This window comes from Miniopterus schreibersii, assembly GCF_964146895.1.
Source record: "Miniopterus schreibersii genome assembly, chromosome: 2".
Taxonomy (NCBI): domain Eukaryota; kingdom Metazoa; phylum Chordata; class Mammalia; order Chiroptera; family Miniopteridae; genus Miniopterus; species Miniopterus schreibersii.
Genome location: NC_138102.1, coordinates 10,633,737 through 10,649,498, shown reverse-complemented (window position 1 = coordinate 10,649,498; position 15,762 = coordinate 10,633,737).

The following is a 15,762-nucleotide window of genomic DNA, read 5'->3' as shown; positions in this document are numbered from 1 at the left end:
GGAAATGCATCGCAAGGAGCGAGGAGACCAAAAGAACATAATCTGGAGCTGAGAGCTCAATTATGGGAGATCTCTGAAAAAAGCAAAATATTGCAGGCCTTGAATTCTAAGCTAGAGAATTTATAATCACTCCTGTGGGCTTTATTTTTAAAAGATAAACCCCTTGGTATAATTTGGTTCATATTTTGAGACAGCTGGGAACGTTTTGGCACAGACCAAAGGGCTATTTTAAATGTTTCAACTCCTTTAAAGAATATTAAAAGGAGAATTGAAGAAACCAGATAATTGCTTGCAGAGATCAAATGTCAGGATCGTAACATTGCTAAAAGAATAAAGAAGGAGACTATGGTTACAATTTTTATTCAAAAATGAACTGGCATTGTGCCAGGTGAGTGAGAACAGAATAGAAGTAAATTCAAAAAGGAATTTCAATTTAACTCTTGGTGGGAGGCTAAAAGTAAGTGGCCGCCAGCATAATTTTGGAATAAATTCCAGCATTATTAAATGGATAACACATGGTTCAGATATTAATCTGAAAACTAAATCAGTAAATGTGATGAGATCTTTAAATTTGTAGAAGGCTGAAGGTTTGGGGCATGATGTAAGGGAAATAGTACCTGGTAATGACAGTAACTCTATATATCTGATTACTTAAATGGGACATTTGAAAATCAAATTAAAAGAAAATATATTGTTAGTATAGAGCACTAGAATTGATTCAATGGAAGCATGTAAACACAAAGCAAGTCCCTATTTTAAGAAGTTTCTATAAAGCAAATCTTCTTTTGCAAAACATGAAAAAGGCCACACAACTTACTATTGAATCCATATATGTTTGAGTACTAATAAAGGGTGCATGTAAACAGTGCATGAAGTGTGCACACTTGTGTAGAAAAGACGGTGAAGAAAGAATTCACTTAGTTGCTGGAGTGTGTGTAAAATAACCCTGGAAAGATACAAAACAAACTGCTGACCTGGCTCTGCCTCTGGGACACAGGAGTATACGGGAGACAATTCTTTGTGTGCTCTTTTGTATTTTTCTTTAATTTGGTTTATGTTAGTTATGGAGTCCAGTAAACAGGCAAACAAATCAAATGATTGCAAAGAAAATGGTTATCTTTGACATGGTGTCTGGAGAGTTGACGTTTACTTTATTAATAAATAAGTCAGCTTATATCCTGTAGTCAGATGGGCAGGATATAACTGCCCTCCAGCACATTCATCCCTAATGTTAGGATGCATCAGAATCGCCTGCGGGTTTGTTGAAAATATTTCTTGACCTTACCCCTCAGAGTTTCTGATTCACGAGATCTGGAGCCTAAGAATCTGCATTTCAAATAAGTTCCTAGGCGCTACAGCTGCTGGTTTGGGAACCACATTGTGAGAACCACTGTCCTAGCAGTTACATCAGTAATGAGTCACCAGTGCTATAAAGCTTCTCTTCTCACCCCAAAGCAGAAATAAAAATAGAAATAGAAATCAGACTATAGAAAACATAAGCATATACGCATATAAGTTCTTTGATTAATCTCTCCCACCCACTCCCCCACCCCTGCCTTCCTCTGAGACCCCTCAGTCTGTTCCATGCTTCTGTGCCTCTGGATCTGTTTTGTTCATCAGTTTACCTTGTTCATTAGGTTCCACATTTGAGTGAGATCATGTGATACTCGTCTTTCTCTGACTGGCAGTATGGGGGAGGCCTGGAGGGTGGAGGGGATCAATGGGGGGAAAAGGGGGACATCTGCAATACTGTCAACAATAAAGATCAATTTAAAGAGAAGAAAACATAAGCAAAACTGTATGGATCTAAAAGGCCACAGGACCTACAGAAAACATCTCCAGGCAAATAGCTTCCTGAAGGTCTCCTTTGTGACCTGTAAACCAACACCACGCCCAGCACTGAGCTATTTACTAAGAGTAACGCAATGACATCTGAGAGGATGCTCTGCTATCAGGAAGCCTCGGATCTAGAGTCCCTTTCTGATAATCCATTTAAATGTTTGTCCGAGAACTAAAGTACATAGGAAGTATAACTCAAGGAGTTTCATGACAAGTTTTAGTATCCCTTGTATTTATTTCTCATTAAGTTTTACCCAGATTCAGGTCTATCATACTCAAGGAGCAATTTACAATTTTGGTGTGGTGAATACTGTTTCTTCATCTAAAATGGATATTATTGAAAATACTCCAAGTCTGTGCTCCATGATGGAAATAATGGAGCCAGCCTAGCTGGTGTGGCTCAGCAGTTAAGCATCGACCTAGGATCCAGGAGACTGAGGTTCAATTCCTGGTCAGGGCACATGCCCGGGTCGCAGGCTCAATCCCCAGTAGGGGGCGTGCAGGAGGCAGCCGATCAATGACTCTCTCATCATTGATGTTTCTATCTCTCTCTCCCCCTCTCCCTTCCTCTCTCTGAAATCAATAAAGATATTTTTTTTAAAAAAAAAAAAAAAAAAGAAAGAATGGAGCTAATATTTATTGACTACTTACTACATACTAGACATTTATTGAACACTTACTAAGGGCTTTGTATGCATTCCTTCACTTACTTTCACAACATCCCTATGAGATATATACTGTTATTAACCCCATTTCCAGATGAGCAAACTGAAGTCCAGAGAGATTAAGAAACTTGTCCCAGGTTACTCAGTCAGTAAGTGATAGGGCCAGGGTTTGAATGCCTGTGCTCTTCTGGTAATTGCATGGTATGCTGCCTCTCTTAGAAGCTGGAGGTAAAGGTAAATCTTTCTTATCTACCCTTAGTAGGACAGATACATTGCCTTCTGTTGTGTTATTTTTTAATATATTGCTTGAATATAAGTTTTTATAAATGTACAGAAAGCACATATACATATGCGACTGTATGTGTTTGTGTGTGTACACAATGTAGTATGTATTTGAAGATCAGTGTCTAAAAGGCTGTTAAATCCAGACAACATCTAGTGAATGTTTCTGGATTATTATACTCGTCTCTAGTTTCTGGTACATTTTTATATTTTATTATACAAGTAATATATAAGAAACACATTTGCATCCAAATAGGAATGTTTGCCAAGTAGAGACATGGAAGTAATCATCAAGAATGTCAGATATAAACCAAAGGAAGTACTTCATTAGCTCATTTATTTCTCTATAAAAATAGTTATTTTGGAATATAGCCACTAACCAATCTATCAAGCACTATAACTTTAGAATGATAGAATGAGCCTTCAGATATCTTGTGCTTAGTCAGGGACTCATCCTCTTCGGGGAATAGACAAGCATTTCTTAAGCTGGTCATCAAAAAACACTAACCACAAAAACAAGACTGATAATTTGGTCTCATTAAAATTAAGAACTATTTATAAAAAAAACCAAGAACACTAAGAGTGAGAAGGTAATTCACAGAATGGAAGAAAATATTTTCAGAACCTGTATACAACAAAAATCTTATATCTAGAATATATAAAGAAATTCCCTAGGAAAATGATGAACATTGGAATTGAAAAAATGGGCAAAAGACTTGAACAGGCACTTCCTAAAAGAGGATATCCACTGATCATCACGGTATAAGCGTGTGAAAGGTGCTCAGCTCCTTAGTCATCAGGAAAATGGCCAGTAAGGCCACACCTAGATACCCTACATACCCATCAGAATGGCTAAAAGTAAAAAAAAGCAAACAAAACGAAACATCTGACAGTGCCAGCCGTTTGCGACGATGTGACGGAACTAGACCTCCCACAGGTTGCCTATGGAGATCTAAACTGGAACACTACTTTGAGAAAGGAGTTGGCAAAATTTACTAAAGAGAAACATGCTTACCCTATGAATCCAGGTAAGCACACAAGAGGTATTCATAATTTTGTGCACCAAAAGGCATAGTCAACAATGTCCCAAGAATGTTTATAGAAGCCATATTCATAAAAACCCAAACGGAAAACAACCCAAACGCTCATCAACAGTAGTCATACAACGGAATACACTACAAGCAGCAAAAAGGGATGCTCTGCCATTACAACGAAATGGGTGAATCTCTCCGACGCAATGTTTAGTAAAAGAAGCCAGGTACAGAGTACACACTCTCTACATACGCATGTGCACGTTTACGTATATGTGTGTGTATATATATATGGGGGGGCAAAAGTAGGTTTACAGCTGTTCATGTGAAAATTAACACAGAAATTAATAAATTATAATTCAAGAATAAATTCTGTGTTTCACATATTCACAACTGTAAATCTATTTTGCCCCACCCTGAATATTCGAGAACAGGCAAAACTATGGTGATAGAAGCCAGAATAGTGATTGTGCTTGAATGTTGAAGGGGCAGGAGTGGTAATTGATTGGAAGAGGTGGGACAAAGCCTTTGGGATTCTGGAATTTTCTATATCTTGATTTAGGTGGTGGTTATATAGGTGAATATATATGAAAATTCATCAAGTTGCACAGTTAAGATTTATGCTTTTCTAACCACCATGCTGTACACCTGAAACTAATACAAAATAACACTGAATGTCAACTGTAACTGAAAAAAATAAAATTTTAAAAGAAAAAAATAGGCTTTTTACTATATACTCCACACCTCAATATCTTTTTTTTGTTTTCTTTTAAACAAAGCCAACATCTCTGATTAATATGATGAAATATATATTTCCATGCTAAATAATTTCCAGCTCTGGAAAAATTAAAAACTAAAAGGTATTGACTATTAATCTGGTCAGGAGGATCCACAGCTGATCTTGCTGAATACGGACTTGATATGTAATATTACATTTATCCAGGGCATTACGTGCGATGCACCAGTGGGGCACTCAGGGGAGAATACGGAACAGCTAATATCCAGTGAATCTGCTGCTGGTGAGTCATGTGTGAGTCAGAATGTGGGGGAGGAGGGGTGGGACATTCTCCCACACGGCGCCCCTGCTGACCACAGATTCTTGGCTTTGACTCTCATTAGGGGTTTTCTGTCCGATTTTATGGTTTTCCACATTCTACAACACAAGCATAAATAAATGACACATGCTTAAGGCCCACAGATGCCTTTAGAAGTTTCCTGGTCGTCCCTGGGGATGAGTTCTGTACCTTCCCCGCCCTCGGCCCCTTCATTCATAATGCAACACAGATTAGGCATTTGGATTGGAATTAGCTGACAACAGTTGGATTTTTACTTTGGATTTTCATTTGCCTCTTGTTGCCGTGGCTCCAGGTGAGGTTTGATTAGGGTACAGCCCACAGGATTTCAATGAACAAACTTTTGGAACTTGTCCTAAAGGTCACCTCTACCAGAGCAAAACCTTTGGGATGTCTCCATGAATCCTGACAGCACGCTGGTGTGTTATATGCCGCATTCTGTAAAACTAACCCGGGACATCAATGCAACTGCTAAAGGTAGAACTCGGTTAGCTCCTGCCGTCGGGTGCCGGGGGGCATCCCGTTGGGTATGTCGAAGGGAGAAGCTGGAATTTCTGCGTGGAGGCATGGTTTAGGGTTTCTGCACAAAGGACCTGGTGAGCTCTTCCCCAACTCAGCGCTATACCAGTCAGGGGGAGAGAGATTCGTAGGATCCAGGGAAAGCTCTGAGCACCGCGTTATCCTGGCCCACAGCCTCGGGGACAGGGGAATGCTTGCAGGACTGAACATCGTGACACTGTAAACATTCCCCCGCTGCTCACCACCACTGGCCACGTGCCGAACGTAACCTTTTCTAATTGCTCTGAGTCAGAGGGCGCCGAACCCGCATTCACATGACTGAGCTTGGGCCTCAGTGCAGAGACAGGGATCGAAAGAGGTGTCCGGGTAGATGGTCGCGAAAGAATGCTTTCAGGCTTTTATCATCGTGGTGTGAGGGCAGATCCACAGGCACACACGCCAAGTGGCTAAAAGACATTCAGAAGTGAATTTGTTAAAATGGCTCTAACAGAGAAGAATTAGAATGGGATTAAGGGCATCTTGCCATTCATCCAGATTTCAAATGAAACACTCATGTTTAATGGTTATTTACCTTTCTTTTAAAAAAATTTGCTTTTATTTATTTTAGAAAGAGGGAGATACACGGAAACATAGATGAGAGAGAAACATCGATTCTGCCTCCTGCACGCCCCCTGCTGGGGATCGAGCCCACAACCTAGGCGCAGGCCTGAATCAAACTGGGAATCAAACTGGGGACCTCCTGGGGCATGGGACGACACTCAATCTACTGAGCCACACCGGCCAGGCTCCCTTCCTTTTTTAAGGGGAATTTAGATAATTGAAATTGCTAGTTCATTTTCTCTTAGTGGTTTTCTTCACCCTTGCATGCTACTTCTTAGAGACCCTTTATATAGGTGTGTGAATTCTAGAGCCAACAGACTTGAGTTCAAATGCAGCTCTTTGCCTGCTGGCTGTGTGATTTAGGCATTATTACTTAACCTCTCTGTGCCTATGCTTCTTCATTCATCAAAGAGGGGTGATTATTTTAAAACCTAGCTCATAGGGTTGTTGGGAGGATTGATGAGTAAGCAGAGACAAGCACCAAGAATGGCATCTGACACTTGTCAAACACTACAAAGTGTCAGCTGGATCCCTGTGCTTGCCGAGGGACCGATTCTCTTGTACCTTTCACTCCACAGTTTGCCTCTTCCGGTGCTGTTTCTGTCTGTCATAACTCTAGCCTGTCCTTCCCATCAGCATGTTGAACTCAATGTTTGTTTCTCAGTAAACATTTTCCCTCAACAGTTCTGAATCATAAGATTCTCTGGGCAGTAGAGAATGACCTTTATTATTAACTTCCAATGGTAGTAAAGTATGAGAAGGCCTGTCACTTGCTAAGTGATTCATTTATCACCCACTACTGTCATGGACTGGTCATATGACAATACAAAGGCACAGACTAAAAGGACACTCATCTACTTTGTTATGTTCTGGAAATAATGTGTAATATCAAAACCACAACTCCAAAGCATAAAATCTAAGATTTGAGGTAGATCAAAAAGATCACTTAGTTTAACGACCTAGCAGATTCTTGCATGCATTTGCAATATTTGGTCCAACAGGTCCAACCTCAGTTCAGTCAGTCTCATGATGACCACCATATCAACCCAAGAGGCAGCTTAGTTTATCTTTTAGGTAGCTCTGATTCTTGGGAGGTTCTTTCTAACTTTAGTCAAAATTAGCATACTTCCAGTTTTCACCCATCACGTATTTTAATTGACTTATTTTCTTCTTGAGGTTTTGTGAAATAAATAGAACACATCTTTCCATAAAGACCCTTCAGTTTTTGCTAACTACTACCATGTTTCTCCTGGAGTTCTCTTGCTATCCCAGGTGAGCTAAATATTACTCATCACTGCCATTGCGGATAGTGTTTTCCAAATGAGCTTATGGTTTATTAATATCCTTTTAATTTTGGTCAAAATTCAACCTAACATTTCATATAAACTTGGATAAATCCAAAGCAGTTACTTATATTCTTTTAGATTTTAGATGTTATACTTGTATTATGAACTCTAAGATCATATTAGCTTACTTTTGGTAGCTACATTATCTGTGAATAACATTGTATTAAGTCTGACCAAAGGACTGACTCAACACAGATCTAATTAATGGCTCATTCTTTAAAGGATCCATAATAGTAGTTTGTACAGACTGCTGTTGTGCGACAAAGTGCAAAGGTATTCTAATTATCTTATTGTGTCCCTGCATTTGACTATGAACTCTGCCTAGGTGAATTTTTCATTATTTTATTATAGTTACCCCAAAACATGTTTGTCAAATAAATGTTGACTTAATTCTACTGTAGTGCTTGTTAAAGGGAACTAGTTAACAAAGATCACTGTACCATAATGTCAGATGAATTTTTTTTAATTTTTCATTTATAGTTTACCTTCAGTCTTATTTTGTGTTAGTTTCAAATGAACAGCAAAGTGGTTAGAAAATCATGTACTTTACAGAGTGGTCCCCTCAATGTCTTAAGTTACCCACCTGACCCCATTCATAGTTATCACGATATTATTGGCTATACTCCTTATGCTGTAATCTACATCTCCATGACTATTCTGTAACTACCAATCTAGACTTCTTTTTAAAAAAATATTTTTAAATTTATTTTAGAAAGAGAGGTAGGGAAAGGGACAGAGACAGAAACTTCTGTGAGATTGAGCAGCTGCCTCCTGCACGCCCCCGACTGGGGATCAAGCCCGCAACCCAGGCATGTGCCCTGACCGGGAATCAAACCAGTGACCCCTTGGTTCATGGGTCAGTGCTCAACCACTGAGCAACACTGGCTGAGTCCAATTTATACTTCCCAATCAGATGAAATTTTTGATAAAGAGGCCCACAGAGATTAATACTCCCATGTCCTTTCCTAAAGGCCTGCTTGTACCAAACCATCCAGCTGAAGAGTTATATAACTTGAGTCTTATGAACATCGGGAAAGGGGATTATTAAATCCAATAGCGTAGTCAGGCATATGCCTTATGTATGCCTCCAACTGTACTGCCAACTGGACCCATCATGTAACAGTATGGATGGATTACAGGGAAGATTCAACACCTACCAGGGCAGAGTAATAAGCTTTGGAAGACAGAAGCCACATGCAAAGCTGCTCCATGGAAACCTGATGCTGGAAACTTTCAGTCAGTCCTGCTGCCTTGGCAGGTACATGTCATCCGACATTCTAGACCAAGGAAACTTATTTAGGGAACAAGCGTGCCTTGCAGGAGATTGTAATGAACCTGACCTTAAACTAAACACTAGGCGCCTAGAAGATTATGGTTCTATTTACGCTGTTTGTGTTTTTATATGTACTTCATATCCTTTCTTAATTGGCTTTGGTTAATAAATATTCTTTGTTAACAGCAGCTAAATTGAACACAGAGGGACAGCTACCTCAAGACCTTAAATTCTACAGGATTTTTCAAACTTGATATTCAATTTCCAGCTTAGCTTTGATAGCAATGCTTTCAAGTCATGATAAATAGAAAATGTTGAAACAAATTCTCCTGACAATGGGGTCTTGTGTGCACTGAGGAGATTGGAACTAGAACAGTAGGTGTCCGTGTCTTTGATGTGGCTTACAGCGTGCATCCAGTCACAGCTCCCTTCCTTTCTGTCCAGGAATTCCCATCAGGAAAGTTAGACCCAAAATAAATAGAGCTTACTGCTTGGTTACTGAAGGGCATTTCCACGACCTGACAAGAAAGACACCCTAGCCCTTCCTTATTAGCACATCAGGCAGCACTGGTACAAGAAAGAATCTACCTGAGGCACTAAGTCCCTAACAGTTAGTTCCCGGTGACTGAACTTCCCCCCAGGCCCACACATGGAGCCTCTGATAGTCAAGAAGACCCGGAGCAGCCTGAGTAGAGAATGCCAAGTCACCCTTGGGCCAACCTCCAGGGAGTTCACTGGGCTGGCCCCTAAGGCAGGAAAGGTAAGACAGGAGAGGAGCAAGTCGGGACTCCCTTAGGGTTTGATCTGCGAAGAAAGTGCTCTATGGGTGGCATTCTGAGCCGCTATAACTGTGCACGGTCAGCAAAGCCATGCCATGAATTCAGGGTACAATACCTCCTGGGAAGCAGGAGCAGACCCGCAAAGCTGCCTGTGGACACCAGACGGGGCAGTTCCTCTGTTAGAACCCACACTGTGCAGGCAGGGAGATGACTCTCCAAACAGTGGCCACAGTGCCTCACGGGACGACAGAACCCAGGGCACAGCCCCTCCATGAAGGGCCTCTGGTCTGGCACCCCCTTCCTGCCAAACTCAGAAGCACCTGTGCCAGGAGACGCTAACAAGGGTGTCTTCCTTTCTCTGCCACTGCTGGACCTTTTTCGGTCAACCACAAAATCCCCTCCTAACTCGGAAGAAGGCTCCCTACGGAGTTCTTCGTTTTACTTTAGGAAATTTAGACAAAACATTTTTCAGATAAGATCTAAAACTATTTACTTTTAAACATCTAAATGTTTATATTTTAAAGCACTCTTGGCCCAGAAATTATTCTTTTTTGACTTGTCACATCTTGGAGAGGAAGACTGCGTTTTTGAAGGTTTTATTTATGGATATAGGAAAAGGGGAGTAACTGAAAATGGGCAAGGAGACTGTTCCACAATTTTGTCTGGGCCTCCTTCCAGCATGGAAAAGTTTTCATCTCTAAATAGACTCTTTCAGGAGTTTTGGATGATGGTGAAGATGCTCTAAAGAGACTTAGTCACCCTAACTTCAGCTTTGATGAACACTGTCCTATGAAAATCTAAAGTGACCAATGAGCTCCAGAAGTCAGTCTTTTGCTAAGTTATAAAGCAAGGAGGCCAGCTGGCATTCATGCTCCCTTGGCAGCTAGTCTGATCCAGGCTTGCTGACCAAAGGCATGACTGTGGAGAACTCACCAGCTGTCCAAGCATCCTGGCTCAGACACCCGATCCTCAAGGGGTTGCTGAAGAATTTGGGGAGCACACCTGATAGCCATCTGCATGCTGTAGTCATCACTGAATTGCTTTTTTCTTACTCGGTTTCAGAAAACTGTATGAGAAATGCAGATCTGAGCTTTCCATGTAGACTTGCATCACGTTAAGGTTCATCCTGGAAGATTGTCCTTGAACTAAAACCACTGTGTCAAACTGCTCAGCTCCTCTGAATGAGGAAGGAGTTGAGGAATAACACCAAGGATCTTCACACTTTGGGATGAATCAGATTTATTTCTGGAACTTGTTAAAACTGAAGTGGCTCAAGCCTCCAACTTGATAGTGAAAACAGCCTTGAGAGTAAAACATGTTGTCCTTCCCAACTCCTCCTCGCTCCTCTGAGTTACACTCCTACTACATGCTGACTCACACAAGCAATACGAGATGTTCCCCAAACCTAGATCTCTAAAGATCCCTGCTTAGAAAAAGTCCTTAAGCAGATTCACCAAAGTCCCTACATATTCTGAAGGTTTTCAGAATTATTCTTTCTCTGGCCCTACTGGTCTTTGAGTCAACACGGAATTCTTGTTAAGTTTCATTTTAATTTGACATCGCTTTCTTTTGCATAATCATTGCATATATAAAAGTCTATCAGCTTTTGACTTTTAGAAACTTTTTTTTAGGTATACAATTTTCTGCTCTTCAACATAAGGAAATGCAGGAGGCTGTAACACTCTGTAGCCACAACTACTAGAACAAGACAAAATTTGCTGGCCTTATGGCGATTTTCCACCAGTGAGCTACTTAGTGTTGTTTCAAATTTAATTTTCTCTTAACTAGGGAAACATGGGCTGTTTTTAATATTTTTAAAAACAAACTAGAAGGATCTCTTACCCTTTGAGACAGCATGGAGGGACCTGGTGAATATGCTAAGCGAAATAAGCCGGTCAGAGAAAGGCAAGTATCACATGATCTCACTTTTATGTGGAATCTAATGAACAAAATAAACTGATAAACAAAATAGATCCAGAGACATGGAAACATGGAACAGACTGATGAATCTCAGGGTGGGGGTGGGAAGAGATTAATCAAAGAACTTACATGCATATATGCATAACCCATGGACACAGTAGTGTGGTGAAGGCCTGGGGAGGGGATGGGAGTGGGGTGGAGGGAGCCAACGGGGGAAACAGAGGGGACATCTGTAATACTTTCAACAATAAAGATACATTTAAAGAAAAAACACACAAACAACAACAAAAGAAAGCTAGTGGTTAAAAAGCTAGTATTATTATCTCTAAAGGACCTTCTTTGAGGAGTGTGTGATTCCTAAGAATCTCAGCTAGTTGGTCAAGAGAAAAGGGCAGAGAAGACTTTGTCACTAGTTGGCTTTTCCCAGGTTTCATTTTACATTTCAAGAGCCCTGTGTTCTAATATCACCCAACTGAAAAGAGACACTGTAGGTGTAATAAAGGTGGAGAGTAACAGAGATGAAACAGCTGGCACGTGTTGGTCGCCTTTAAGAGCTCCCAAACTCCCTGGTATTCCAAAGAATTACGACATTTGTGATAATTCCGAAGGGTATAATCACTTTCTGGGAGAGAAGCCGCCGCGGAAACCAGGGAGGCAGCTACTATCCAACAAAGGGGTATCTGTTCAGCACCCCAAGGAAAACATTCAAATGACCCCTAAATCAAAACGGTGTAAGGTCATCGTCTTCTAATGAACTTAAAAATCTAGTACTTCTAAGATAGACTCTTGGCCCCGGTGCCATTGTATGTGACCTTGGAGAAAGCTCTTTTGAAGTTGCCTGTGTCTATAAAACCTGGATAATAATACTATCTGTCCCAGATGGTTGGAATTGTAGGAATTAATTAGTTCAAGCTAGAAAGGTCTTTGATAGTGTTAAGTGCTGAATATTGTTATTGTTAAAGGTGCAGGTGGAGGCGATGTTTCACAGGACATCTATAATTAGAAAGGCCTAGAAACTGCAAATGGTGCCAACACCCCAGGAGTCCAGGAGACAATACCCCGTGTCATTTGCTCCCTGAGAAGTCGGCTTGTTATGACTGGATGCCTAATTCTGTCTTGTCCTCCTGGAAAGGTTGCAGCTTGTCTTGGACTTGCCCACCATGGAGCGTGGTTTAAGGTGCATACGGGTTTCAAGGCGGTTTTTTATATGAAGTGCCGACATTCTTGGTTCTATTGTGATGCTTGTGAGTTCATCTGAGTCAAGGGAGTAAGTCCTTCCCCAGAAATACCTGTCGTCTGAAAAACGCAGACAATTTCTTGATCTCTAAAATAAAGGGAGAGGTCTAAACTGTCTTTCGGAGGAGAAACCTTTCTTTTTTCCCCCCAAACACATTTTTAAAATCACAGTGTTATATGAAATCTGAATAGGTAAAATAGATAAAAACTGAGCTCTGTGGAATGAAAGGAGAAAGAAGATCTTCATGTTCCCTCAAGTGACCCTGAGGCGCATTGTGAGAATCCAAGGCTCTCCTGAGCCCGGTCCCCCCTCCCCGTGCCCAGGCCCCTGCCCCACCATGTCTCCTGCTCGCCCCCCCCACAGTCTCCTCCAGCTCCATGCCCACAGGACCCTCCAAAGGGATCCTCTCTCTGAGAGGCTGGGGTGCAGCTCCCAGGGGAGAATACAAACAGAGAACACAGGGCCAGTGCCGGCAAGGGTCAGACAGCCAATGTCAGGCAGTTGTGCCCGCTGTAACCCTCCAAGAAAAAACCATTTTCTAGGGAGCTGGCCCAGAGGGCTGGACCTGGAGACACCAAGGGAAGGGCCCGCGGGAGAGCCCAGGCCTCGACCGTTGCCTGCCCATCCCAGAGCTGTCCCCACAAGAAGGGGGCCCTGTGTCTGGGACACCACTTCACCTGCACCCCATGCAGGACATGAAAGCCCTTTCCCAGCCACTGCCACAAACTCACAAACCACACTAGGGCCTTTCTCAGACAACCAGATGACATACCCCTCCCCTCTGCCCTGACCCCAGAACCTCTCCACCCCGTATGCTCCAGAAGGTGCTGTAGGGCGGAGCTTGTCCCACAGGAGGCGGAGTCTCTAATAGACCAGCAATGCAAACACACACACACACACACACACACACACACACACACACTCTCCAGTGTGTTAGCCCTAATGTGTAATCAGCTGATATAAATTAAAAACATGTTTGCATTTTAAAACGTGATAAAGCCTAATAAGTAGCACTCTAATGATGAAATTTCAGAGAATTTACTTTAGACTGGGGTCTTCCTGATATTTCGGCTTCAGGTAAAGCAGCTGATTTCTCTCTTTTTCATCTAAGCTGCTCAAACGATCTCCTTTTCTCTCTAACTCCTTTTACTTCCCGGCCTCTGGTGATCCCATCCACTAGTCCACTGAAATGGACTTAAGGACACAAATAACATTATCACTAAGTGCAATGGCCTTTTGTTAGAGCTCTTCCTCCCCCTGTTTCACAGTGTTTACATTTTTATATCATTCCTTCGCATTGAAAACTCTCACACCGAGACCTACGTAACACTCACTATACTTACTTAGCTCCCCTCCCACTTCCCTGTGGAATCACATTTTTTCACCATTAAAAGCTTTTCTTCTTTTGATCTCCTAATTGTATGAGTTCTTCGGGCTACTACTTGAGCAAATAATACCTGTATTTAAAATTGTCACTAGTGCCCCATTATTCACACCTTCACAAACGTGGCCCACAGAACTCCGTTCCCGCAAGACTGCATCAAAGACAAATGTGCAGAGACAATGGGGAATGGTTCTCTCACCTGCGCCGTCTAGAGACTGCGAACCGAATGTTCTCTCATGATCCTACCTCCAGACGGACTGAGCAGATGGCACAGCTCTGCCAATAGGCAGGAGCTGAGGTGCGTTAACCCTGCACCCTTCCTGCTTTTACGCGGACCGGGAGCAGGAACTGCAGGGAACAACTTGTGACTTTGAAGGAAGGGCAAAGTGAGTTGCAGAGACACCAGCTTCCACACCGCAGAGCCTGAGCCTCGGCCCGCGGCCTCCCGCCTCCCGAGCTCTGGGTCCGTAAGAGGAACGGCCCCATTTGTCTGCACTCACAAAATCAGGCGATTTATACCCACAACTGAACAACTTCTAACAAGATATAAAAATCCAACATACTGTGTGTCCCTCTTGGAACTTTGGAATGCACATTAGAATATTAAAGGACCTGAGAAATACTTACGGGAAATCTGTTGAATTTAAATGTATCGTCTCCTAAACGCATTTGACCAAGGGGCCCTTTTCCTCCTGTGTTGGCTATCACTATCCCGCAGGACTACCGTTCCCTGCATGCGTGCTTTTCAAAGTGTGATCCCTAGAGCAGCAACTTCAGCATCACCTGAGAACTTGTTAAAAAGCCAGAATCCTAAACACAAAACAAAACAAACCCTGAAATAAGAAACCCAGAATCCTAGGCCCCACCCCAGGTTCAAAATCTACTTTTTAACAAGATCCTCAGGTGATTTGTGTGTCATTAAAGGTTGGGAAGCACTGCTTTGGAAAACTCTGCTGAGAGAATAAAGTACAACTAACCTTACCATTTTTATGTGACCCCTTATTTTGAGACACCTGTTATTATTGTCCCCTGATGCCTACTTCACTAATACAGCTAGTTCTCTCTTTTTTAAAAATATATCTTTATTGATTTCAGACAGAGGAAGGGGGAGGGAGAGAGATAGAAACATCAATGATGAGAGTCATTTGATTGACTGCCTCCTGAATGCCCCCGACTGGGGATCCAGACCCCCCACCTGGGCATGTGCCCTGATGGGGAATCGAACAGCCATCTCCTGGATCCTAGGTCGATGCTCAACCACTGAGCCACAATGCGGGGCACAGCTAGTTCTTACTGACTGGTTAGTTTGTGCCAGACATTATTCTAACTATGTTACTTGTGTAATTCTCACCCAACCCTGTGAGGCAGGTACTATTATAATCATCTTATAGATGAGACAGCTGAGGCTCAGAGAAGTTAAATAGCCTACACATGGTCACACAGCTATTAAGTGGCAGAATCCTTGGTTTGAGGACATAAGGATCACTAAGTGATATCGCCCCTCCAACCTTTTTTTTGTTTCCATGCACTGTCCTGCTTTGTGTACTTTACACGGGGTTTCCCTCCGCCTGCAGCAATCTACCACACCTAATTAAAAGATGTCGGGTCAAAAACTTCGTTCTTCCAGGAAGCTTTCCTGATCCCCTCCCCCAAGCCAGGGCAGGTCCCTGCTATACGTTCCCCAGGCACATATTTTTCCTTCATTCTTATCAGCTTTTAAAATTATTTATATTTTTATGGTTATATGGCTAGTGTATGTCTATAAAAAACAAACCACCCCTGAGCTTCACATGGGCTTGAACTGGATCCTCTGT